This window comes from Ascaphus truei, chromosome 14 (assembly GCF_040206685.1).
Source record: "Ascaphus truei isolate aAscTru1 chromosome 14, aAscTru1.hap1, whole genome shotgun sequence".
NCBI lineage: Eukaryota > Metazoa > Chordata > Amphibia > Anura > Ascaphidae > Ascaphus > Ascaphus truei.
Genome location: NC_134496.1, coordinates 744,825 through 771,619, shown reverse-complemented (window position 1 = coordinate 771,619; position 26,795 = coordinate 744,825).

Here is a 26,795-nt window from a genome sequence, read left to right as displayed (position 1 = left end):
CGGCTCGGCGAGTCTTCCATACCCCCTGATCTTCCCATCCTTACCGGAAAAGGCGTCACTCCGAGGCCAGGAAGTGACGTCAGACGCCATCTATCCGGACGAGGGGGCACCCTCGAGGAGGGGATTTCTGAGTGGAGCGGAGGACATTTCCAACTGCTAAGGCGTGTATGTAGCTGCCTGATATCCAAGAAACCTTTATGTGAATGTGCTCACACGTTGCATTGTGAGTACACATTTCTATGCTTCTTCTATAAATTTTTAGTGTTACCTGGTACACACTATGTTTCCCTCTTCTCTCTGTATGAATGCGGTTGCTGGTTTGTGAGAGCGAAAGCCCCGGCGATCACACCATCCAGCTTACAATCATCAGTGACTGCTGTATGCTGCTATCTTAGGCGGAGGAATATATTATTCAACTTTACATACAAAAACGCTGTTTTTTATCCTGCTTCTTGTAAGTAGGCGATCCGTAAGAGCCAAGTTTCTTCTTGAATTCTGACCCATAATTGTCCATACGTACTACACTATGATTTGTTATTGTATGTTTTTTTTTGGGTTTACCTGATGATCCTGCTACCTTCCTGTCCTGGATTCATACTATATTGTACATAGGCATGACGACACGGGGACTTCGTTTCCGAGTTCTCGAGCATGTACGGAATATTAAGAATGCCGAGCAGGATTTTAATAAGGGTCGTAAACTTACGACAGTGGCACCACATTTCAGGATCGTGCATAATTCAGAAACTAGCCTGTTAAAGGCATTTGCTTTTGATCATGTGTTTCTGGGGGTCCGAGGTGGTGACATTGAGAGAGCTCTCCTGCAGCGGGAGTGCCGGTGGATTTTTAAACTTGGCACTCTCATGCCGGGAGGTCTCAATGAATATACAGGGTACGCTATGTTCCTGTAACCAACTTCCACTCTTTATGTGTTGATAAGTTCTCCTAGGAACCCATGATTGTATAAGATCTATATTCTGATTTTGATGTCATGGACTTTAAAAGATCCTTTAGTACCCTGTATTGATCTATAGATCTTTTATGCCCTTTATGCTTTAATAAATCCATGCTTATATATTTTGCACCCTATTCATGTATTGTTATTAACAGAATTACAATGAATGATTGATGGGTGGTTCATGTATCCCTGTTTTTATGTTCATCTCTAGTGATTTTGTCTCCTTTGCTGTATCTTTAAACTTGTCTTTGTGCTTTTAGAAATGTTATTGTCAATGCCTGATCGCTGTTAGGATTGGAATGAATCCTTCATGTTTACTCTATGGATGCCAGTGTGAAGTACAGGCATACCCCGCTTTAAGGACACTCACTTTAAGTACACTCGCGAGTAAGTACATGTCGCCCAATAGGCAAACGGCAGTTCACGCATGCGCCTGTCAGCACGTCCTGAACAGCAATACCGGCTCCCTACCTGTACCGAAGCTGTACGCAAGCGGGGAGACTATAGAGCCTGTACAGATGCCTTATTTACATCAGTTATGCACGTATATGACGATTGCAGTACAGTACATGCATCGATAAGTGGGGAAAAGGTAGTGCTTCACTTTAAATATATTTTCGCTTTACATACATGCTCCGGTCCCATTGCGTACGTTAATGCGGGGTATGCCTGTATAGAGTGGATGGCGCCATCTGGTGGAGTATTTTTCAGCTCAAGCATTCTGTGGAGCCAGAGAGAGTGAACTGAAGGAGGAAACACTGACGGGGGATTTTGCGTGATACACGCAGGCACGGACTGGGTGCGGAGGGGCGGGTCTTCAACCTCCCCTCATCTATGACGCTGAGCACCAGTCCTTGCAGCTGATCGCAATTCCACTGTCAATACAGAAATCTGATACATGCGCAGGTCCACCGTGCAACGCTCTGCCATTGGAGAAAGCCTCAGCTTTGGTGCTATAAATAGACTATTCTTAGGGTGACCAGATTTTGAAAATGAAAAACCGGGACACATTAACCGGGACACATTTTTTTTTTTTACATAACAGTTTATTTATTGTAGTACACTTATACTTTCCTACCATTAGTCCGTGTTACATAGTTACGTGTGTGTGTGTGTGTGTGTGTGTGTGTGTGTGTGTGTGTGTGTGTGTGTGTGTGTGTGTGTGTGTGTCGGATGACCTCACTAATCGAACAAAAAAAAAGCCAGATGTGAATGATTCTGAACCCATTAACCAGTGTCAGGATGCCCCCTCTTCACAATTTCTAAAGCAGCAATCCCGACTGGGATCTTACCTGATCCGCAGTCCCTCAAGCTACTATACTGGAGGGGAGGTGTTCCCTACCTATCTTCCGATGTCTCCCGTGTGAATTTGAGTCAGATCTGGAAGAAAGCAGGGTTTGTGACTTCGGTGTAGGTATACGGCAGTTAAGATAAGACAGAGGGTGAGGGAGAGGGGAGGGTGAGGGAGACGGGTGAGGGAGACGGGTGAGGGAGACGGGTGAGGGAGACGGGTGAGGGAGACGGGGAGGGTGACGGGGAGGGTGAGGAAGACGGGGGTGGGGGAGGGGGAGGGAGATGGGGAAGGGGGAGGGACATGGGGGGGAGGGGGAGGGAGACGTGGGGGGGAGACGGGGGGGAGGGGGAGGGAGACAGGGGGGGAGGGAGATGAGGGGGAGGGAGACGGGGGAGGGTGACACACACACCCACCGACACACACACCCACCGACACACCCCACCCACCGATACACACACACACACACCGATACACTGATACACACCCACACCCACACCCACCCACTCCCACACCCACCCACTGATACACAGATACAAACACACACACATATACAAACACACACCCACCCGCCTCCTCCTGCACCGCCCGCCAGCAACGGAAGTCACTGCTCACCGAACCCGTGACCCGGACGTGGGGAGAACCCACCGGCAGACCTGGCTCCGCTCTCTTCCACCTATCGGGGATAAGGCCGCGTGCCTGGACAGAAGCATGAAGTTTCCCAACAGCAACCGCGCACTGTCCCCATGCGCACGCGAGGGAGGGAAAGTGCGCACGCCTCCAGCCATCCGCGCTCCCGCCAACCCTGCTCCCCCCCTCCCACGCCTACTTCTCTACCTCGGGCAACAGCAGCAGCCACAGGGAACAGAGGCAGAGGGGGGAACAGTGCCAAACAGCCAACGACTCACCCTGCCCGCGCGGGCCGCGGGGATCCGGGAAGGAAGCGGAGAAAGCCCCGCCCCCAGCATCCTCCAGCCAATCACCTGCAGCCCGGCATATTAAAAGCCCAACCCCCTGAAATTCAAAAAAATACTCACCGGCCAGGCTGCCGCAATCTCGCCGCCAGCGCGCACCGCCACCGCATCTACAGTACAAAACGGGACCAGGGAGAAAAAACGGGACATTGCCGGGACGGACTGGCAGCCAGGACGGACTGGCAGCCGGGACAGCACAGAAAAAAATGAGCGAGGGTGCGAGACGGTCGTTGGGGCTAAGTTTGTACTCCCTGGTGTCTCACCCTGATGTACTGCTGAGCTGCTCTATGTATTTTTGATCAGGTTTCTCTTCATAATTGTTGCATAGCTTTATCTTGCATTTCACCTGCCTTGATTCATTGCAGTAGCATAGTTACATGAGGTCTATTGTCTAGCTCCCTCACCCCCTGACCCTCTTCCCTGTTATTTTTTCAGTTTGTCACAACTGTTACCTGATAGTGGTGTCACTTTAATTTAGTGGGATTACAGTGGTAGGGGGGTCTTTGACTGTTAGGGTTATAGTGGGTTTGTGTGGTTTTTCACCTCATACTGCTGCATATTCTATGTTTTACTATAATCTGATCTAATTATACATCTCTCATTTATATTACACACTGTGAACCAGCTGGTTTCAATGAGGGAAGGGTCCATTCCAGACCCCTTTTTTCAAGTATAGGAGGTTATATTCCATCTCTTCACCTTGCTCATACATGTTACTGTTTGTTTGGGTATTCTTACTGATATTATGTGAAGGCGGCATCAGGGACTGTTTTAACTTATATGTTTACTTGTGAGGCTTTCAATATATTTGTATGTTTATATTATTTTGAGGATGAACAAAGGAACATAGGGCACAACGGGTTTAGCAAATCAAACTCATTTATTGAGCCAACACGACGTTTCATCCATAATGGTCTTTATCAAGTGACAATGCCATTGTCACTTGATAAAGACCATTATGGTCGAAACGTCGTGTTGGCTCAATAAATGAGTTTGATTTGCTAAACCCGTTGTGCCCTATGTTCCTTTGTTCATCTGTTCAGGACTGATCGCAGGCTTTCGTGCAAACACTGGAGCACTGGTAACTGTATCATTATTTTCCTTTTTGAGGTGTGCAGCATTTCTCTTAAATTGTCTATATTATTTTGAGTACATCTGAGTGCTATTTTGGAATACTTTTTTTCTGTTTTTGTTTTCATATATCTTTGTTCCTAGCACCTTTAATGGCTGTAATTTTTCAGTTTATTTACTAAGTTAGATACTCTTTATTTTTTCAGTCCGTGGCAGGCAATTTTTGTGTGTGTGTGTATGTATGTATGTACAGTAAGTATGTATGTTAAAAATTTCCTCCGCCCCCCCCCCAATCGCAGATAGGGACTGTGTGGGGAAATCTAGATGTATTACCAGGTGTATGGTGCTTTACCTGACAGGCTCACAGGGGGCTTTATCCTCCCCTGATGGGAACCTGGGGTGTATCCTGGAATGATCTTCTCAATTACAGCACCTCCACCTGTGTAGGATTCTAGCGTGTACAATGACTCCTGACACAGGACCCACATAGAGTAACCACATACACAAGTGTATATGTAAAACAGTTTACTATATGCAGATAACTCCGAACACATAACCATAACATCATCACATTGCAATAGTGTCACCCCTGTAACACTGGGCCTCATAGGCCGTAACCCTACTGTTACGATTGTGCTCGCCACAAACCGGGACCAGACCGCGGGGCTGAGGTGGGGTTATATAATCACCGACCTTAGTCCGCGCAGACTGATCCGGAGTGCGCAGTTCATAGTCGTACGTAGCAGGGTCAGGATTGGAGAAGGCAGCATCGTCGTTATTCAAGCAGAAGTTTGGCAACAGGTAGTCAGGAGTTCCCCGCTTCAGCTTAGGAGCGTGAGCGCAGGAGTGGCCTCTTCATGAGGAACGGCCTCGGCCCATGACGCCGGTCTCAGCAGGGGGAGACAGCAGGCTGGCCGAAGTACACCGCAGGGCAGCGTCGGGAAACCAACACTTCAGCACAGAAGTCAGGAACGGGCCCCCGCATGGAACTAGCAGCAGGCCTCAGGAACTAGGGGCAAGAACCAGAAAGGTTAGTACACCAGGATACAAGCCAGGGTGAGGAAATTCCTCCAGCAGCAGCAGGAAGGGTAGCGAAGCACAGCCGTAGACAAACAGGGTGTAGACGTAGGTGGTGACTAAAAAAAAGTTTAATGAACAGACATGTGTAGCTGATGGATCCTCTGACGCGTTTCAGCCCTCAGGCCTTTGACAAAGTTATGCACGCCGGGTAACCGCTGCACACGGAGGAGATCACTGCTGGTCAGGTGACAGCCGTGCGCGATGCCGCAATCACGCCGGGAGCAGCGGTGCCACATCTACGCAAGCAGCTCACCTGAGGCATGATACCGGGCATTTCCCCACCTCATCTACACCGGAGGAGATCACCGCCGGTTACTTGACCGCCCCACGTGACGCTCCAGTCACGACAGGGTTGGCGGTGCTATATTGCATCACTGCTACTGAGGACTGAAACACGGCTTTTACTCTCCTAAACCGTGAGTTTCTGCAACCATTGGTGCCCAGAGCTGGGCCAGTTGCCATATGATATCTATGGTTTAAATACACTATGCAACGGTTACTTTATCCATTCTGATGCACCTGATAGGATATACATGTGTATCCGTTTCTACTCTACAAGCCAGGGTGGCTTGTGGCAGAGACAGTAATGTCCAGGGTAGGAATTTATGCTCAGCACTGTTTCAGTGCCAAAGCCCAGGATATAAAGGGCGGATATCCAATCACGGAGGAGGGTGTGTGAGTATTCCTCCAATGATGGAGCACAGGGCAGAAGCTGCAATGAGAAGCAGCCCATGTGCCATTGATTGCCAGAGGAAGCTTTTGCAAATGCAGAAGTCTGCAAAAGCTATAATCAAAGCCAGGAGCGGATTCCTTACAGTACCCCCCCTTCAGGTGAGACCTCCGGACGAACAGGGTCCATCACAGATTTGGGGGACATGGAGTTGTTTCTAAACCTCATTAGGCGAGAGGTGGCGTTGAAAGCCCATGGTTTGTTGAGATTCCTTACAGTACCTCCCCCACTGGGTGCGAAGCCTGGGTGGACAGGACCATTCATAGGTCTGGGAGACATTGAGTTGTTCCTGAAGTGTCTCAGGCGAGATTTAGGTCCAAAATCCAGGTGTACATTGGCGAGTGCTGCAAGGAACAGTGGTGGCACTGCGGTTTTTGGTACATGGGCAATGGGACCAGGGGACTCCGGAATTGGAACATCAGAAGGGCAGCAGCCAGGTGTCCGGTGCATAGTAATAATCCAAGAATACAGGACACAGGACACTGATTGTCGGACAAAAATGACATTGGGGAATTCGGGGCAGACAATGGCCTTGGTGGAATCAGCATGTAAGAAGTTGCGAGAGTCTTTAGCTCCCATGGAATTCAGGGTGGTGGTTAGCGAGGGTATAGGGCGGGCGGGTTCACTGCAAGATATTGGAGCAGTAGTCTTGATACGAACCAGGCTTTTAATCCCAAGCAATTCGAGAGAGCTGGTAGAAGTGTTTACGTAATTGTTGGTTGTGGTCAATGCAGTTGCAGGATCCGCCTCCTTTGGCCTCTGAAATTTGGGGGGAATCAAATCCAAAGTTATGGTCTTGGTGAAGGGCATAGAAAGCATCACGGAGACAGTAGGGGACAGCACATCCAAACCCATAGTGGGGCCATCAAGAACAGGGATGGACGCCTCAGGCAAAGCAACGAGGTCCAGCATGAGTGTCTTCGTCCTAGAGAATGAAGACATGCAATCCAGAAAGGGCACTTCAGCCACCGCACAGAAACCTGCGAGTAAAGACTCTGTTTGAAAGGTGAGAAAACAGATCTTATCCGAGAAAGCAGGAAGCCAGGTAAGCGGTGCAACAGGCTTAGGAATAGAAGTCTTGGGGTTAATGCTGGGTACCTCCAACACAGAGAAGGAAAACAGAGAACCAGAGCTTGGCTTAGGAGTGAAGGTCCCAGGTACCCAGGTCTCGCATGATACTGTGGGAGAAGCAATGCGAAATATTACTGTTTTAAACACAGGGTTCTTAACATCGGTAGTTCCAGGCACCTTCCTGAGAGGTAACCCTAGTTTTGCGACAGGACAGTCAATAGTAAGTACCCCAAGTCTTGTGGGAGACACAGAGAAATACAAGTCTACTGTATCTTTAAGATGGGGTTTTTTGAAAAAAGGGACACAGCGGGTATTACTGAAAGTTCCAAATGCGATACCCCTGAGTTCGTGGTAGTAGACATACAGTCAGTAGTGGATACCCCGAATACTATGGGCAAATCAGCGTGAAACAGTATTATTAAAGGAGTGGGCATCCCAGACTTAAAGTCATCTTTAATCATCCCGGAGGCTGTGGCATGATCCGTGAAAGAAACTGGGGTAGACTTTCCAATAGAAACAAGGAACATCTTGCTTGTCACTGAAGTGGGTGATTGAGAACCAGCAGGAACTGAACTAGCTACTGTAATAAGATCAGAGAACATTGTACTTGTTTCTGAATTGGGTCCCTGAGAATCCCTAGTGAGGGCATCAGACTCCATAGGAGACTCAGTGATAGGGGTCTTAGAACCCATTACAGGAATTGCAGGTATCACAGACTTAATAGGAGAAATACCTTGCAAAACAGAAATCTTAGAAAAGGTGATAGGCATCTCACAGACTACCGCAGAGGTGGAGGGCAGGCAGTCAGGCTCTACCTCAGGAGTCAGAGAGAAGCCAAGGGTTAACACAGGGAGTGCTGGGGAGACCCTAGAAGCTATAAGGGGAGACTCAGAGCGTAGTAAGGGATCAGGGACAGATAAGCTGATCTCTGAAGTTATAGCCTGAAGGACCGTAGAAGGGAGGCTAATAGCTGTCACCGGTCCCAAGGAGACAGACTTAGAGTCAAGGACAGGAATAACAGATAGGACAAACGGAAGTGAACTAGGGAAGGTTGCTTCTACAGAAGTTTTAGCAGCGGCAGAGCTTAACTCAGCGGCTGCTGGAAAACTTTTAACTACAGTGAGAAGGGACTGCAGGTTTATAAAATCAAGGGAAAAGGGAGTTTTAAATTTGAAAAACTGATCCTTCAAAAAGGAGGGCCCTAACTGTAATTGTACTAAGGGAGCAACAGCCGATACGCTGATCTCAGAAGGGGTCACTTGGAAAGGGGTATAATATGTACTGTTCGCTTTTAACCCTAGGATTTGAGAAGAGGAGAACACAGACAGTACAAGAGGGGCAACCACAACTGTGCTGGTCTCTGAAGTGGGTATTTGGGAAAGAGTGTCTGGGACATCAGAAACGACTACAGATTCCACGAAAATGGGTCTATGCTCAGAAGCAGGGATTTCAGCTCTCTGAGTGACAGACTGGGTCAGCGACATACCTAGGAGTGGGGATTCTGCGAACAGGCTTTGGGAAACAAACGGTTCCAGAATACTTTTAACTGGAGCCAGTATTATTGCCGAAAGTTCAGGGGGCATAGCCCCGAGAATTTTAGCTGAGTCAGGGGACATAAGGGGTTCATCCTCTGAAGCTAAGGAGGTGTCCTTGTCTGGCAGACTACAGGGATTTACCAAAGGAGGTTCATAGGGCTGACCTGCAGGGGTTAACATAGGAAAAACCTCAAGGGTTAAGTTAGGCTGTACCTGAGAATCAGGAAAAGATACGCTAGTCTCCGAGAGTGGGGACATAGGGTTTTCAGCTTCTTGCCCTAGAGACCTCAGCTTAGTCTGCGGGATACAAGGGTTAACAATGGGGACCTCAAATAGCAGACTAGCAGGGGTTAAAACCGAAATAACATCGGGAACAGAGCTTAGAAATTCTGGTTTAGAAAGAGAGGGCAAACGGGATTCATTTTCTGGTGCTAGGGAAGACACACTGACCTGGGGGATGCAAGGGTTTACAGTGGGGGACTCATAGGCCTGACTAGCAGGGGTTAAGACAGGAATAACCTCGGGGAAAGAACCCAGGGAGGTTAACTCAGGACTAGGGACCGTAGCAGCTTCTACCTTAGCGGGGAGTGACAGGGAGATGGTTTGGCCTTTCTTAGGAGTGGGTCGTAACCCCACAGGTTTAGTAACAGGACTGGCAGCATAGAAATTGTGATTAGAAAGTGCGTAGGCAGCGAGAAGAGGGTCCCGCTCACTTATGATTAAGTCAAGATCTTGGCATAACACACAGGTGGCATCTAGAATCTGATCTAGAGTCTTTTGTTCTGAAGAGGACAAAACCCAGGACCGTTGGGAGAGCAGGGCCTGTTGAGACTTTCTTTCCTCATTAAATTGCTGAGATCTAGTAAGGAGTTCCTTACGAATCAGTCTTTCCTGAGGGGTTAAACCTTCATACAAGAACGCACTCTCAGGCGGAGGCAGTCTCTCAAACAGGTATGGTCTTCCAAACAGGGACTGGTCTGCAGCCTGGGACATAGGTACAGTAAAAAATGTACCCACCCCTGCCACGGCGCGGTCTGGTTTTGTGGGGCCGAGCATACTGTTACGATTGTGCTCACCACAAACCGCGACCGGACCGTGGGGCTGAGGTGGGGTTATATAATCACCGACCTTAGTCCGCGCAGACTGATCTGGAGTGCGCAGTTCGTAGTTGAACGTAGCAGGGTCAGGATTGAAGAAGGCAGCATCGTCGTTATTCAAGCAGAAGTTCGGCAACAGGTAGTCAGGAGTTCCCCGCTTCAGCTTAGTAGCGTGAGCGCGGGAGTGGCCTCTTCGTGAGGAACGGCCTCGGCCAATGACGCCGGTCTCAGCAGCGGGAGACAGCAGGCTGACTGAAGTACACCGCAGGGCAGCGTCGGGAAACCAACGCTTCAGCAGAGAAGTCAGGAATGGGCCCCCGCATGGAACTAGCAGCATGCCTAAGGAACTAGGGGCAAGAACCAGAAAGGTTAGTACACCAGGATACAAGCCAGGGTGGCTTGTGGCAGAGACAGTAACGTCCAGGGTAGGAATTTATGCTCGGCACTGTTTCAGTGCCAAAGCCCAGGATATAAAGGGCGGAGATCCAATCACAGGAGGAGGGTGTGTGAGTATTCCTCCAATGATGGAGCACAGGGCAGAAGCTGCAATGAGAAGCAGCCCCAAGTGTCCCCCTCCCACCCAGGTGTGAGACAGCGCTGCCCACTAAGTTGAGATGAGGTTGGTGCACTTGGTGTATGATGCAGGTACTTGCCGGGGATTTCCACACTTGGACGTGCAGATAATGTCCAATAGAGACCTCACTGGAAACAATACATGTAGGTGCTAGTATTCCCACTCCAAGTTTAAGTCGCAGGATGAAACGCATAAGAGTGGGAGCGCTGGGCAAGACCCCTGGTATATCCTCCTGTCGGAGAACACGTAATTATACTCCAGCACACTGCTGCTTTGTATTGGCCACAGGTCTCCCCTGCACCCCCCTGCCCCCCTGATGCCCCCCACTGGTCTCCCCTGGTCCGCCCACGGCCTCCCCTGATGCCCCCACCACTGGTCTCCCCTGGGGCCCCCCCACTGTTCTCCCCTGGGGCCCCCCACTGGTTTCCCCTGGGGCCCCCCACTGGTCTCCCCTGGACCCCCACTGGTCTCCTCTGCCACCCCCTCACTGGTTTCCCCCGGCCCCCCTCACTGGTCTCCCCCGGTCCCCCTCACTGGTCTCCCCGGTCCCCCTCACTGGTCTCCCCCGGTCCCCCTCACTGGTCTCCCCCGGTCCCCCTCACTAGTCTCCCCCGGTCCCCCTCACTAGTCTCCCCTGGTCCCCCCCACGGCCTCCAGTGGAGCCCCCCACGGCCTCCAGTGGTCCCCCCCACGGCCTCAAGTGGTCCCCCCCACGGCTTCCAGATTACTGAGTTCATTCAACACACACACTGCCCATGCACAGAGGTGTTGGCGCGCTTGCGCAGGGTGTCCGACCTGCAGGGGTGAGATGAGTGGTGTCCAACGTGTGATGGAGGGGAAGCGCCGTGGCGAGCACGTGCCCGCCATCCCAGCTCCCCCTGTGCCAGCCTCCTGCCCCGGCCACAGTCGTTAAGGTAAGCTGTTATCTTCTTGTTGTGAAGTGTTTGCCAAATGTTATTCATAATCTTATTGAAGTGTGGGGTTGGACCTATATATGTACTGGGGGGGTGGGGGTGTATTTTTATATGCATTGTGGGGGTGTAATAAACAGATTGCATTGTAATGTTTTTTTACCGTATTACAATAAGAAAACAGTTAAGTAAAAGTTGCGAGCGGAATTTTTTTTTTTCATGGTAGGTGAGCTATGGGTTGTGGGTGGGGGGGTCTGCTCCTTTCATTTGTCCTTGGCCCCATGATTTCTGCTGGCAGCCCTGAGTATCCATTATAGTTATGGTCACTGTTATGATTTCTTATCCATTCTATGGTTACATTTGGTACTAATGCATATCATTGGTATTGACATATAGATATTAGTCTAATAGACAAATCCTTGACACTTGAATTATCTTTCTCCAAATTCAAGTTTTCTCATCTTTAGAGTGTATTCTAAATGATCTGATTAAGTGTTTTTGTAATACTCATTATATATATACATATACATATTGTGACAAACGGCTTACTCCGGGGCTCCGCCGTCTGTCCAGGACTGCTAGAACACGGTCTTTTAGGGTAGGTTAAATGACGAGGCGTAACATGCTGTTCCTTTAAACAGGCTACTGCCTGGTTTATTCAGTCCCAGGCACTGAGACTGCCACACTGAATACAAAAGAAAAACACAAGCAAAATAAAACCCTGCTCATCTGAGCAATAACTTAACTGAGGTTCACCTTGACTGGGGTTGGGGCGGCTTGATTAACACACACACATCTATATATATATATATGTATATATAATCAAAAAATAAATAGATGATACCGTTCTGTGGCTAACGAAATGCTTTTATTTGTGCGAGCTTTCGAGATACACTGATCTCTTCTTCCGGCGATGTTACAATGAATGTGTTACGCCGATGCTCGCCACAAACCGGGACCGGACCGCGGGGCTGAGGTGGGGTTATATAATCACCGACCTTAGTCCACGCAGACTGATCCGGAGTGCGCAGTTCGTAGTCGTACATCGCAGGGTCAGGATTGGAGTAGGCAGCATCGTCGTTAATGAAGCAGGAGTTCGGCAACAGGAAGTCAGGAGATCCCCGCTTCAGCTTAGGAGCGTGAGTGCGGGGGTGGCCTCTGCGCGAGGAGCGGCCTCGGCCCATGACGCCGATCTCAGCAGGAGGAGACAGCAGGCTGGACGAAGTTCACCGCAGGGCAGCGTCGGGAAGAACCAACGCTTCAGCGCAGAAGTCCAAGGCAGGTCACTGCAAGAGGATCGCAGCAAGCCGCAGGAAAGGAAGGGTAGCCACTGCTAGGAGGGAATGCAGCAGGTACCGGTGCTGGCAACACGCTTCAGCACAGACGTCCCGGGTAGGCCACTGCAGGAGAATAGCAGCAGGCCAGTGCTGGCATCAACGCTTCAGCACAGACGTCCAGGGCAGGCCACTGCAAGGATATAGCAGCAGGCCAGTGCTGGCATCAACGCTTCAGCACAGACGTCCAGGGCAGGCCACTGCAAGGATATAGCAGCAGGCCAGTGCTGGCATCAACGCTTCAGCACAGACGTCCAGGGTAGGCCACTGCAAGGATATAGCAGCAGGCCAGTGCTGGCATCAACGCTTCAGCACAGACGTCCAGGGTAGGCCACTGCAAGGATATAGCAGCAGGCCAGTGCTGGCATCAACGCTTCAGCACAGACGTCCAGGGTAGGCCACTGCAAGGATATAGCAGCAGGCCAGTGCTGGCATCAACGCTTCAGCACAGACGTCCAGGGTAGGCCACTGCAGGGAGATAGCAGCAGGCCAGTGCTGGCAACAACGCTTCAGCACAGACGTCCAGGACCAGGCCTCTGGATACTCAGGAACTTGAAGGTAAGAACACTAGGAGAGAGGCCTGGGGTGGTTTGTGGCAGAGTCAGTAACATAGAGAAATGAATAGTTATGCTCGGCGCTGGTTCAGAGCCAACGCCTAGAATATAAAGGGCGGAGATCCAATCACAGGAGGAGGGTGTGTGAGAATTCCTCCAATGAAGTAGCACAGGGCAGAAGCTGCAATGAGAGGCAGCACCTGTGCCATAGATTGCCAGAGGAAGCCTGCAACTGCACAGGTCTGCAAGGCAAAAGTCAAAGCCAGTAGTGGATTCCTTACAGTACCCCCCCCTTCAGGTGAGACCTCCGGACGAACAAGATCCATCACAGATTTGGGGGACATGGAATTGTTCCTAAACCTCCTTAGGAGAGAGGTGGCGTTGAAAGCCCATAGTTTGTTGGGATTCCTTACAGTACCCCCACCACTGGGTGAGAAGCCTGGGTGAACAGGACCATTCATAGGTCTGGGAGACATTGAGTTGTTCCTGAAGTGTCTCCGGCGAGAATTAGGTCCACAATCCAGATGTACATTGGCAAGTGCCATGAAAGACAGCGGTGGTACTGCAGTTCTTGGTACATGGACAATGGGACCTGAGGGCTCCGGAATGGGAACATCGGAAGGACAGTAGCCAGGTGTCCGGTGCATAGTAATACTCCAAGAGTACGGGACACAGGACACAGATTGTCGGACAAAAATGGCAGAGGGACCTTCAGGGAAGGCAATGTCTTTGGTGAAATCAGCACGGAGGAAGTTGCGAGAGTCTTTAGCTTCCAAGGAATTCCGGGTGGTGGTTAGCAAGGGAATGGGGCGGGAGGGTTCACTACACACTATAGCAGCGGTACTTTTGATACCAAGCAGGGTTGCTATCCCAAGCAAAATGCGAGAGTCTGTAGCAGTGTGCATGCAACTCTTGGTCATGGTACTGGCAGTTGAAGAAGGATCCGCTTCCTTTGGTTTGTGATCTTTAGAGAGAATCAAATCCGAAATTGTGGCCTTGGCGAAGGACATAATAAGCATGTCAATACCCATAGTGGACCCATAGAGAACAGGAACGGACGCTTCAGGTAAAGCGACGAGGTCCAGTAAGGGTGTCTTCGTCTTAGGGAGAGGCCAATTGCCATACAGATCGGGCACTTTGGGCACCGCAGAGAGACCTGCGAGTAAGGAGTCTGTTTGAAAGGTGAGAAAACAGATTTTATCCAAAAAACAAGGCAGGCGGTTAAGCGGTGCATCAACCTTAGGGAAAAAAGTCTTGGGGTTAAAGCTGGGTGCCTCCAACACAGAGAAAGAAGACAGAGAACTATAGCTTGGCTTCGGAGTGGAGGTCCCAGGTACCCAGGTCTCACATGATACTGTGGGAGAAGCAATGCAAATTGTTACTGTTTTAAACATAGGGTTTTTAACATCGGTAGCTCCAGGCACCTTTTTGAGAGGTAACCCTAGTTTTGGGACAGGACAGTCAATAGCAAGTACCCCAAGTATTGTGGAAGACACAGAGAAAAATAAGTCCATTTTAAAGACGGGATCTTCTGAAAAAAGGGAAAGTTCCAAATGCGATACCCCTGAGTTCGTGGTAGTAGACATACAGTCAGTAGTGGATACCCCGAATACTGTGGGCGAATCAGCGTGAAACAGTATTATTACAGGAATGGGCATCCCAGACTTAAAGTCATTTTTAATCATCCCGGAGGCTGTGGCATGATCCGTGAGAGAAACTGGGGTAAACTCTCCAACAGACACAAGGGACATCTTGCTTGTTACAGAATTGGGTCCCTGAGAATCCCTAGTGAGGGCATCAGACTCCATGGGAGACTTAGTGACAGGGGTTTTGGAACTGATTAAAGGAATTGCAGGTATCACAGATTTAATAGGAGAAATACCTTGCAAAACAGAAATTTTAGTAAAGGTGATAGGCATCACAGATAGGACAGACAGAAGTAAGCTAGGCAAGGTTGCTTCTATATCAGAAGATTTGGCAGCGGCAAAGCTTAACTCAGCGGCTGCTGGAGAACTTTTAACTACAGTGAGAAGGGACTGCAGATTTACAAAGTCAGGGATAAAGGGAGTCTCAAACTTAAAAGCCTGATCCTTCAAAAAGAAGGGCCCTAACTTTAATGGTACTGAGAGAGCAACAGCAGATACGCTGATCTCAGTAGGGGTCACTTGGAAAGGAGCATAATATGTACTGTTCGCTTTAAACCCTAGGATTTGAGAAAAGGAGAACTCAGACAGTGCAAGTGGGGCAACCACGACTGTGCTGGCCTCTGAAGTGGGTATTTGGGAAAGAGTGTCTGGGACATCAGAAACGACAACAGATTCCACGAAAAGGGGTCTATGCTCAGAAGCAGGGGTCTCAGCTCTCTGAGTGGCAGACGGGGTGAGTGAAATACCTAGGAGTAGGGATTCTGCGAACAGGTTTAGAGAAACAAACGGCTCCAGAATACTTTTTACTGGAGCCAGTATATTTGCCGAGAGTTCAGGGGGCATAGCCCCGGGAATTTTAGCCGAGTCAGAGGACAACAGGGGTTGATCCTCTGAGGCTAAGGAGGTGTCCCTGACTGACGAACTAAAGGGATCTACCAAGGAAGATTCACAGGGCTGACCTGCAGGGGTTAACATAGGAAAAACCCCAAGGGTTAAATTACTCTGTACCTGAGAATCAGAGAAATAGAAGCTAGTCTCCGAGAGTGGGGTCATAGGGGGTTCTGCCTCTTGCCCTAGGGACCTATCATTAGACTGCGGAATACTAGGGTTAGCAGTAGGGACCTCACAGAGCAGACCAGCAGGGGTTAGTACAGAAAAAACCTTGGAAACAGAGAATCTTTGGTTTAGGAAAAGAGGGCAAACAGGATTCATTCTCTGGTGCTAGGGAAGACACACTGACCTGGGGACTGCAGGGATTTACAGTGGGGGACGCATAAGCCTGACTAGCAGGGGTTAAGACCGAAATAACCTCAGGGACAGAACTTAGGGAGGTTAACTCGGGATTAGGGAGCGTGGCAGCTTCTTCCTTAGCGGGCAGCAACAGAGAAATGGTTTGACCATTCTTAGGAGAGAGAGGTACCCCAACAGGTTTAGCAACAGAACTGACAGAAAAGGGTTTGTGAATAGTCTGTGCGTGGGCAGCAAGTAGAGGAATAATTTAAGGGTGGTGTCTATAGCCTGAGCCGGTACCCCAAAATCTGCAGGTTCAAGACCTGGAGTAGACATAAGAAGGAGTAGTTGGGAGTACTGGGCTTGTAACATCTTCTTCACCTCTCTACATTCCTGAGACCTTGTAAGTATTTCTTTACGAGTTAGTCTTTCTGCAGGGGTTAACCCTTCATACATACATTCAAGATTAGGTGGAGGCAGTCTTTCAAACAGATACTGTTTTTCAAACAGGGACTGGTCCGCAGCCTGGGACATAGGTACAGTTAAACATTTACCATCCCCCGCCACGGCGCGGTCCGGTTTTAATGGGCCGAGCATACTGTTACGCCGATGCTCGCCACAAACCGGGACCGGACCGCGGGGCTGAGGTGGGGTTATATAATCACCGACCTTAGTCCACGCAGACTGATCCGGAGTGCGCAGTTCGTAGTCGTACATCGCAGGGTCAGGATTGGAGAAGGCAGCATCTTTGTTAATGAAGCAGGAGTTCGGCAACAGGAAGTCAGGAGATCCCCGCTTCAGCTTAGGAGCGTGAGTGCGGGGGTGGCCTCTGCGCGAGGAGCGGCCTCGGCCCATGACGCCGATCTCAGCAGGAGGAGACAGCAGGCTGGACGAAGTTCACCGCAGGGCAGCGTCGGGAAGAACCAACGCTTCAGCGCAGAAGTCCAAGGCAGGTCACTGCAAGAGGATCGCAGCAAGCCGCAGGAAAGGAAGGGTAGCCACTGCTAGGAGGGAATGCAGCAGGTACCGGTGCTGGCAACACGCTTCAGCACAGACGTCCCGGGTAGGCCACTGCAGGAGAATAGCAGCAGGCCAGTGCTGGCATCAACGCTTCAGCACAGACGTCCAGGGCAGGCCACTGCAAGGATATAGCAGCAGGCCAGTGCTGGCATCAACGCTTCAGCACAGACGTCCAGGGTAGGCCACTGCAAGGATATAGCAGCAGGCCAGTGCTGGCATCAACGCTTCAGCACAGACGTCCAGGGTAGGCCACTGCAAGGATATAGCAGCAGGCCAGTGCTGGCATCAACGCTTCAGCACAGACGTCCAGGGTAGGCCACTGCAAGGATATAGCAGCAGGCCAGTGCTGGCATCAACGCTTCAGCACAGACGTCCAGGGTAGGCCACTGCAGGGAGATAGCAGCAGGCCAGTGCTGGTAACAACGCTTCAGCACAGACGTCCAGGACCAGGCCTCTGGATACTCAGGAACTTGAAGGTAAGAACACTAGGAGAGAGGCCTGGGGTGGTTTGTGGCAGAGTCAGTAACATAGAGAAATGAATAGTTATGCTCGGCGCTGGTTCAGAGCCAACGCCTAGAATATAAAGGGCGGAGATCCAATCACAGGAGGAGGGTGTGTGAGAATTCCTCCAATGAAATAGCACAGGGCAGAAGCTGCAATGAGAGGCAGCACCTGTGCCATAGATTGCCAGAGAAAGCCTGCAACTGCACAGGTCTGCAAGGCAAAAGTCAAAGCCAGTAGTGGATTCCTTACAGAATGAAGCAAAAGGTATAAACAGTGTCTCTTGGAATGTTAAGTATACCTTTTGCTTCATTCATTGTAACATAGCCGGAAGAAGAGATCAGTGTATCTCGAAAGCTCGCACAAATAAAAGCATTTCGTTAGCCACAGAACGGTATCATCTATTTATTTTTTGATTATTGAAGCTCGGCTAACACGGTACTGATACCTCTATATATATATATATATATATATATATATATATATATATATATATATATATATATATATATATATATATTTATATACACACACACACTTATGTGTGTGTGTTAATCAATTTCTGACTGGTATCAGCACCTCCACCCATAGCTCACTCCTACTCACGTACGTAGCCAGGTTCAGGATAGGAGAGTATCGGATCATTGGAGTACTTAGCCAAGGTCAGGACTGGAGACAGGAGGATGGTCATTCATAGCCGGATCAGGAGAGGAGAGGTGCAGAATCCAAGAGACAAGCAAGGTTAACAAGAGGTTAATCAGCAAGGCAAGGTCACAGGAACTGGAATACAGTAAGGCACGGCATCACACTAGACAATGCTCAGAAAAGAATGAAGGCAGCAGCAAGGTATATAAAGGCAGGGCCTCCAATAGCCAGCCAGGGCGGAACCAGGAAGTAACCATCGATAGGCTGCTGGTGCACAGAGGTGTGCCCTATGATGCAGCCTAATCAGGGATGGGAGCAGAACCCATCGCCGGCGACCCGTGCACATCACGGAGGTCAGGGGGCGAAGCCTGGAGCGCGCTTCACTCCCACACCGGTTCTGGATGTTCTTATAGCAAGAGGGGGCGGGATCAATTGGGCGCCGACCCACGCACGTCACAGAGGTCAGGGGGCGGAGCCCGTCAGCAGGGAGGCTAGACGAGCGCACCCGTCGTGCGTCAGAGCGGGGGGCAGAGACAGAATTTACGGACGGGGATTCAGACCGCGCAAGATCCACGCGTGGGTAGAGGAACCACGAGACCGCGCATCCTGAGTGTCCGTCACGGAAGTTTTTTTGAGGCGAGGAGACGGTCTGCGACAGCCCGGATAGCAAATCCTCACAATACCTTGACGTTGATATGCAGGCTTATGACGCTTTGGCCAAAGGGTTTAACTAAATAACCCCAAAAAAATTATTATAGTATTTAAACATTATACTTATTACCATATATGTTTTGTCTATTGGATGTAGCTTTGCGCACCCCTGTCCCAACCCCTGTCCGTACGTCCGCACGCATGCACGCACGCGTTCTTCTTCCATTTGTGTGGGGCCATTTCAACTCTGAGTCTAGTCCATGTAAACATCTCATGCTATTGATTTATTAGTCCAGTTCACGGTGATAATCCTTTGATTAGCAATTATATATTTATATATTAGGCATACATGTAAATACCAGTATTTTTTTTAATCTGTCTTTCTCCAAATATGAATGGAGCAAATGAGGAAGTTATATGAACTCTGTGTATCTGTGTACTTATTATGTGAATCAAATAGGTGCAATTAGTTCTTACCCTATAAAGGATGTGTACTGATTAGTGGTCCCACCCTGACGAAGTCAATCCTGACAAAACGCGTAGGGTGGCAGTGTGAGTCAAGTGCAATGCAGCTTTCACTCAGCAGATGTCCTGGAACGAAATCTGATACATCCCAGCACAGTAGCAGCAAACATAGTGTGGGCCGGAGCTAATAGTGGAGGAGGGTATGCAGCTGGGGGAGCCAAAAACGGAGGCGACATGGCGCAGATTCCACATCCGGTTGCGGGGAGAGTGAGGCACTCGATTACATCAGAAGCCACGAGGATCTGCAGTGCTGGTGTTTGAGATATACCTCATAACTGCTCATGTTCAAGCTGCGTTTGTGAGTGTGCATTTTGAATGTGTCCAGTCCTACACTGGCGACACACTTTATTCGAGCTCGGCTAGTCCCACGAATTCGGGTATACCCGGGTGTATTGAGGTTTGTGACTGTTTTCTGCCCGAGTGCATTGAGGTATTTTCCAGCAAGGGATTGAAGCATTTTATTCCCGCTGGCTGCAATACTGCACAGTATATATATATATATATACTGCATTACAATTCATGAATTTATGCCATCTGGTAGACACGCGAAGCATTGCAGCCTATTAAATCCTAATCATTATCATTTAACAGATCAGCCGCCAGTCAGCCAGGCATGAACCCAGGCTGGGAAGGCAAACGCAACGGGGCTTGTCAGAGGTGAGGAGCGGCGCATTCCAGGTATCTGCCAGGTACATACTGGGTATTTGCTCGAATAAAGTGTGTCGGTGCAGTATAAAATTGTTTTAACTTTATTACACTAGGAGTGCGCCTGTTTTCTTTTGTTTTTGTCTGTGTACACACACACACACACACACACAAACAAATAGTAGATGAGGTTGAAAAAGGACATACGTCAAACAAGCTCAACCTATGCTAAATGTAGATGACAGATACTTTATCCTATATCTATACTTACAGTACTGTATATTGATCCAGGGGAAGGCAAACAAAAAAAAACCTGGGAAATCATCCAAAGATATCTCATAAGGAGAAAAATAAATTCCTTCCTGACTCCAAGAATCAGATTACTCCCTGGATCAACATCCTTCATGTTTACTTATTTGGTATATTCTTTCCTTTCTAAAAAGATAACCTTTTTTTTGTACTGTAGATATCTATTGTATCTGTCATCACAGTCTCCATGGGTAATGAATTCCACCTTTAAACTGCCCTTACTGTAAAGAACCTTTTCCTTTGTTGCTGGAGAAATCTCGTTTTCTCCAACCTAAAGGGATTACCCCATTTCCTTTGTACTGCCCTAGGGATGAATAGTTCTTTGAATGCCCCTTGTACTGCCCCTGAATATATTTTTATATCGTTACCATATCCCCTCTTAGACGCCTCTTTTCTAATGTAAATAAATCTAAATTAGCTAGCCTCTCCTTATAAATCATATTATCCATCCCCTTTATTAATTTGGTTGGCTCTTCTTTGCACTCTCTCTAGGTCCATAATGTCTTTTCTAAGGCGTGGTGCCAACAATTGTTCTTCATATTCAAGGTTGTGTCTTACTAATGCTTTGTAAAGGGGCATAATTATGTTTACTTCCCTTCTATCCATTGTCCGTTTAATGCAAGATAAGATATTATTTGCCTTTGCAGCTACTGCCTGATTTTTGTCACTATTGCCAAGCCTGCTGTCTACAAATGCATAACCTTACACTTGTGGTGCATTTGCATGTTTCAGACAGGTCTTCAATGCTGTCTTTCCAAATTATCACAAAGCATACAGTGCTTTCACTGTAGTCAGAAATTCTGGCAAATGAGCACAGTGTGCCACTCTTTAATCCTTATCCATTTTAAAATGGAACCCTAAAAGCTTATGCCTGCCAAAATACACAGCTTTACTGCACAACCAGGGTTGAAGAAGAAATGTATAGTCAGTAAACCTACTCACAGATAGTTGTTTTAAGCTTTGGTCCTCATCAGTGTGAGGTTGGTTGCTTGCTCTGCAGCGTCAATGTGGTCGTGGGCAGGCTAGTTCTGAGCTGACCTATCCCAATAGATTTGCAGAAATTACAAGGCTGGGAGAGACTGATTCATCTAGCAGCCAGGGGAATAGTTCCTCCAGCACAGAGGGGACTCAGGATGCTCAGATACCAAGAAAGATTGTGGTGTTAGGGGACTCCATTATTAGGAAGGTAGATAGGGCAATCTGTTGCCATGACCGCATGAACCATTTGTTGTCTGCCGGGTGCTCGGATTCGGCACACTGCGGATTGGGTAGACAGATTGTTGGGGGGGGGGGGGGGGGGCTGGGATTTACCCGGCGGTCTTGGTACATGTTGGCACCAATGACAAAGTTAGAAAAAGATGTAGGGTCCTAAAAGAATGTTTTCAGGGATCTAGGCTAAAAGCTTAAGGCAAGGACCTCAAAGGTAGTATTTTCTGGAATACTACCTGTGTCATTCGCTACCACAGGGAGACAGTCAGAGATTAGGGAGGTTAATGCATGGCTAAGAAAGTGGTGTAGGAAGGAGGGTTTGGGTTTTTAGAGCAATGGGACTCCTTTTCTGAGAGGTGGAATCTTTATGCTAGGGACGGATTGCACCTCAATGAAGAGGGATCTTCTGTGCTATGGGGGAGAATGTTAAAAAGGTCGGAGGAGACTTTAAACTAGTGTTTCCAATCTACCCCCACCCTAAGGGAGATTTTGGCTGCTACCTGATGCATGATGGTGCAGTGCATACCTGTTGGGTGTAACAGACGTGCAAAGAATAGCGGTTAAGGCGCTCCTCTATGAGGCGTAAAACAGTGATAAATGAATATTAATTGCTATATATTAATAATAATGTGCTCACCAACTATATTTGTGAATGTGCAAATGTGATGCTATAAGATATAAATTATACATATATAGTGATATAAAATCGCAGCTCAACCCTGTGAAAAAACGGTCCAATTTTTCTTCAGACTGGTATTGAAACAGACATCTTTACTAAACCTCACTCTAAAAACTCTTATTTACATGCTAGAAGCAGCCACCCCAGATCCCTCATTCGTGGGATCCCCAAGGGCCAATTTTTGAGGTGTAAACGCTTGTGTTCCAATCAAGAAACATTTCAACAACATTCTAAATAACTTATTTCTAAGTTTTTGGCTAGAGGATATTCTCAACAAGATGTTCATGAGGCTTGTCTGAACGCTGAGTCCGTGGATCGGACCACTTTAGTTAAGTATAAAAAACAAAAACAAAACAAATTCAGTAACAGTCCTTTATTCTTAACTAAATACAGTAAACATGCATCACAAATACGCAGTATTGTTTCCAAACACTGGAATATATTGAAATTGGACTCCGATCTGGATGATATTACACGACTTGGACCAAAATTTGCATTTAAAAAGGCCAATACTTTGGCCACTTCTATCTCTAGCAGTGTCTTTTGATCAGGACATCAGTCACAAGTAACCAACATACCGAAAGGTTTCTTTAAATGTGGTTTTTGCAGATCATGTCAATTCGCATTACCCACCAAGAGGGTACACACATTATACCCCAAGACTAGACACAGGATTAGAACCTTTATTAATTGTCATTCTAGCTATGTGGTGTATGTCATTGTATGTGGGTGTCATTTGAAATATGTAGGCAGGTCTATTAGGTCTCTGCACATTAGGATCTCTGAACACACGAGACTCATTAAGAATAATGACACCACACATCCAGTGTCTAAACACTTCACTGAGTGCCCATTTGGCGGGTTAAAGAATTTTCGATTCTTTGGTATTGATCATATCCCTTTAAATGTAAGAGGTGGAGACAGGCTTAATCGCCTCAACAAAAAAGAAATGCAATGGATTTTTTTCTTAATACTCTCCAACCACATGGTTTAAATATTGAATGGGAGTTACAACATTTTCTTCATAACTAAGTATTTTGTTCCTTATTTTTCTAAGCCTGCTGGTGAGAAAGCGTATTGCAGAGCAGATGCTAATGCCAATTATTGACTATGGAGACATACAGTTGCGGCAGCTTTTATTCTCTCAAATCACCGGTTTGTCCCTGGCTGGTTCCTGGAATGCGACGCTGTTCACCTGGCACATGCCGCGTTCACCTTGCATTCCCAGCCACGGGTCATGCCCGGCTGATGCGTTTATTGATAATGGTTCGGATTTTAATAGGCTGCAATGCTTCGCGTGTCCGCCAGATGGCAGAAATTCATGAATTGTAATGCGCCGAATCAGTAATGTGTCGGCTTGCAGGTGTTTCGTTTAAAAAAGATACTGTACCACAGTGTGCTATTGTAACTTGGCCTTGGCCTTGAGACTGAAGGAAGAGGTTGCAAAAATGTATCAATTTAGGCTTTTCATATTAAAAAAAAGACAAAGACCAGTTTCAGTTTGTGTTACACTATTCTGCAGAGACCCACCATGAGTGTTCAAGTGCAGCCCGCTTTCCAAAAACCCGACAGAAGTTATGCGTATTTGATATGGGCCGCGATTAATGCAACAGATGATAAGATGGCAACAGTTGCTCAAATTTATCAGTATTTTATCGAAAACTATGACTTTTACAAATATTCGCCAACTCCACATACGTGGAAGCGTGCAGTAAGGAAAAGGTTATGTAGCGACCCCTGTTTTCACCGTATTGAGCCCCAATTTGTTGGAGGGCATTGGTGTGTGTCACCGGATTTTTCCCGTATCTATGATCATGGAGGCGGCAAAAGGCAAAGGGTCATGTTGAAACCAACTAAGAAGCGACAGTCGCTGCCAAGCAATGCACCAGCACCAGCACCAGCACCAGCACCGGCTTCCAATGACGGTCCCACTGTCAGTGACAACCCTGAGCCAGAGCCTGAGCCTGAGTCGGATTTCGCGTGCAGTTTGATGAAGCTTGCATGTACCTAAGCGATTTCAAGCCTACAGGTGGACTAGTCCCGCTGCCAACTATCGACGTGGATGATGAAGAAAGCTGGACTGGCAGTGGACCGGCGCCGGCGCCAACTGAATGGGAAGTTCTATGGTGAGTACTGTCTTGTTGCCGTATTATTTTGGTGGGGCTGGCAGGGTACTTCTTTAGGGGGCTGACCATTACTGTACATTAAAACTTTTCTTTTTGTTTTTCCTCAGAAAAGAAAACGGCTAATGGGGGGATTTCGATGGATAATATTGTACTGTATGCTGATGTTTTCCGGCCGTACAGTATACTGTGTAATAAACCCGAATAAATAAAACTATGCATTTATTCTACATGTTCAGTATCGTTTCATTATGTGTCTTCCACAGTATACTGTACAGTGGTATACAGTGCCTAACATCTACGTGCAAGAAGAATTTTATTTCTAGGTGCCCTAGAACAGAAGTTCCCACGCAAATTGCCCGTGAACTTGACCGAGGCCCTAAGTAATTCCCACGCCAATTGCGTGAATATAATGTAAAATAATCCGTTCTGTGGGTCTGAGCGGGTTGAAATTTACCTGGTCCTCATGCGGGAGGACCCTTGCCATAGTGGCAAAATATCAGCCTTCCACGACCCCCGGAACCGGAGGTACCAAAAGACAGTTTAAAAGCACATAACCAAAGTGGCTTTTTTTCTGCCATGCAAGTCAATGGCAGAAACCTGAACTTTAACATCACCCTGACTCCGTTCTATTGCCACGAGAGGGTCGCAATTTGCCACGCAATCCTGCCGCAACTAGGACTACATGGTGACCGAATTTGAGCCCTCTAGGTCGAACAGAAACGGAGTTGTGGGTTCCAGGTTTCTGCTCATTCTGACTTAGCCGGTTCAAAGCTTTCTCCGCCATTACGCTCAATGATAGGACCCTCATCGCCGGCGTGACCCTTTCTCGCAGCCATTACTGCTCGGACCCTGTTGGGGTCAAGTTAGGGGGTTCCTAACATCTAGGGGCAAAATGAATTTTATTTCTAGGTGCCCTAGAACAGAAGTTCCCACGCCAATTGACCTAGTCCCCACACCAATTGCCCTAGTTCCTACGCCAATTGCGCGACCAGGCAGTAAAAAAACAGTGCAGCAAGCCTCTACATTTGTTACACTGTCAAAGGAGCAAATGGAAACAATGTGAGGCAATTCAACATGTTCTTTTATTGGTGGAGTCAGTACAAAAACATTTATTTACAAATACTGTACAATGTTGAAACATTTAAAGTAACATCTCCTGTATTAAAGATACCCAGTACTGTATACAGTACAGTACAGTGGGATGGTGCGCAACACTGTCAGTCAGACCTGCACCAGTTCAGTCCTAGAGGGCAGCAAACAGGGTAGGTTTTCAGGGCAACATTGAAAACCGTGCCTGTTTGCGGCCCTCAGGGACTGGAGTTGTGCATGTCCTGTGAAAAAAAACACACAACAACATCTCCTTTGTTTAAGTACAGCAGGGAAAAACATGTATAGTACAATACAGGTCAGCACAACAGTATGGTTTCACTGAAAGTCCTCCACATTGTCCATCCATGGCCGATTCCTTGCATGGTGCAAAACGCCATTAATGCAGTCTCTAACGCCTTTCATTACAGGATCTGTAACTGCATAAAAGCGCCGCATTTCTTCCACAATTTTTTTCCTTAAATTGGCAGGAAGCGCCTTTTTAATGCGATTTCCTTCGTAGTTCACTCTGAACACCCACTCGCAGTACAACGTGTAGGGAACATGGTGCTTAAAAATGATCAAGGCATACTTGTGGGGTACACCAGCACTCATCACCCTATACTTCTCCCTGAGCCCCGGTGGCAGATCGCACAGGGTGATGTCGGGCACTGTTTTGATGCGAGCGGGTGTAGGTCCTTTGGGAGTGGGTGTGCTTGTGGCGACGGGCGATGGTAGGTTGTCTGGGAGGAAGCTTTCCTCCGGTCGTGGTCGCCGTGTTGTCTCCTGGCGTGGTCTTGACGGGGTTGTCATGTCCTCAATGGCATACATGTACACTACATCTTCTGGTGGAGGGGGGGCACTTGGTGATGGAAGGGGGTCGAAGGTCCCATTCATCACATCCATGTCACCCCCCTGCTCCGGCGTCAGGGAAACAGGGGCATTAGCACTGAGCAAATAATGTATACCCGCAATGTCAGCCTCTATCTTCTCCATCCGTTGATCCATCCATTGCTCCATTTGTAGCATCCGTTGCTCCACATTTAGCATTGTCTCCAGAAGCAGATCTATCTTTGCCAGCACAATAGAATTCCCGGGGAGATCCACACTTATCCCATTCAGCATCCGGTCTAACGAGCTGCTTCTTGTGCATGGCGTCTGGACATCTGGGTGGATGGGTGCAACGGAGGATGAGATGGGGGTTCCATGGACAGAAGCGGCATTGATGGAGAGTGGAGGAGGTGACCTGTTGATACCCGGTAGAGGAGAAGCGGCAGCGTCATCGAAGAGGGATGGAGAAGGTGACCTTTGAATTTTCGGGCGAGAAGCAGAGTCGTCTAAGA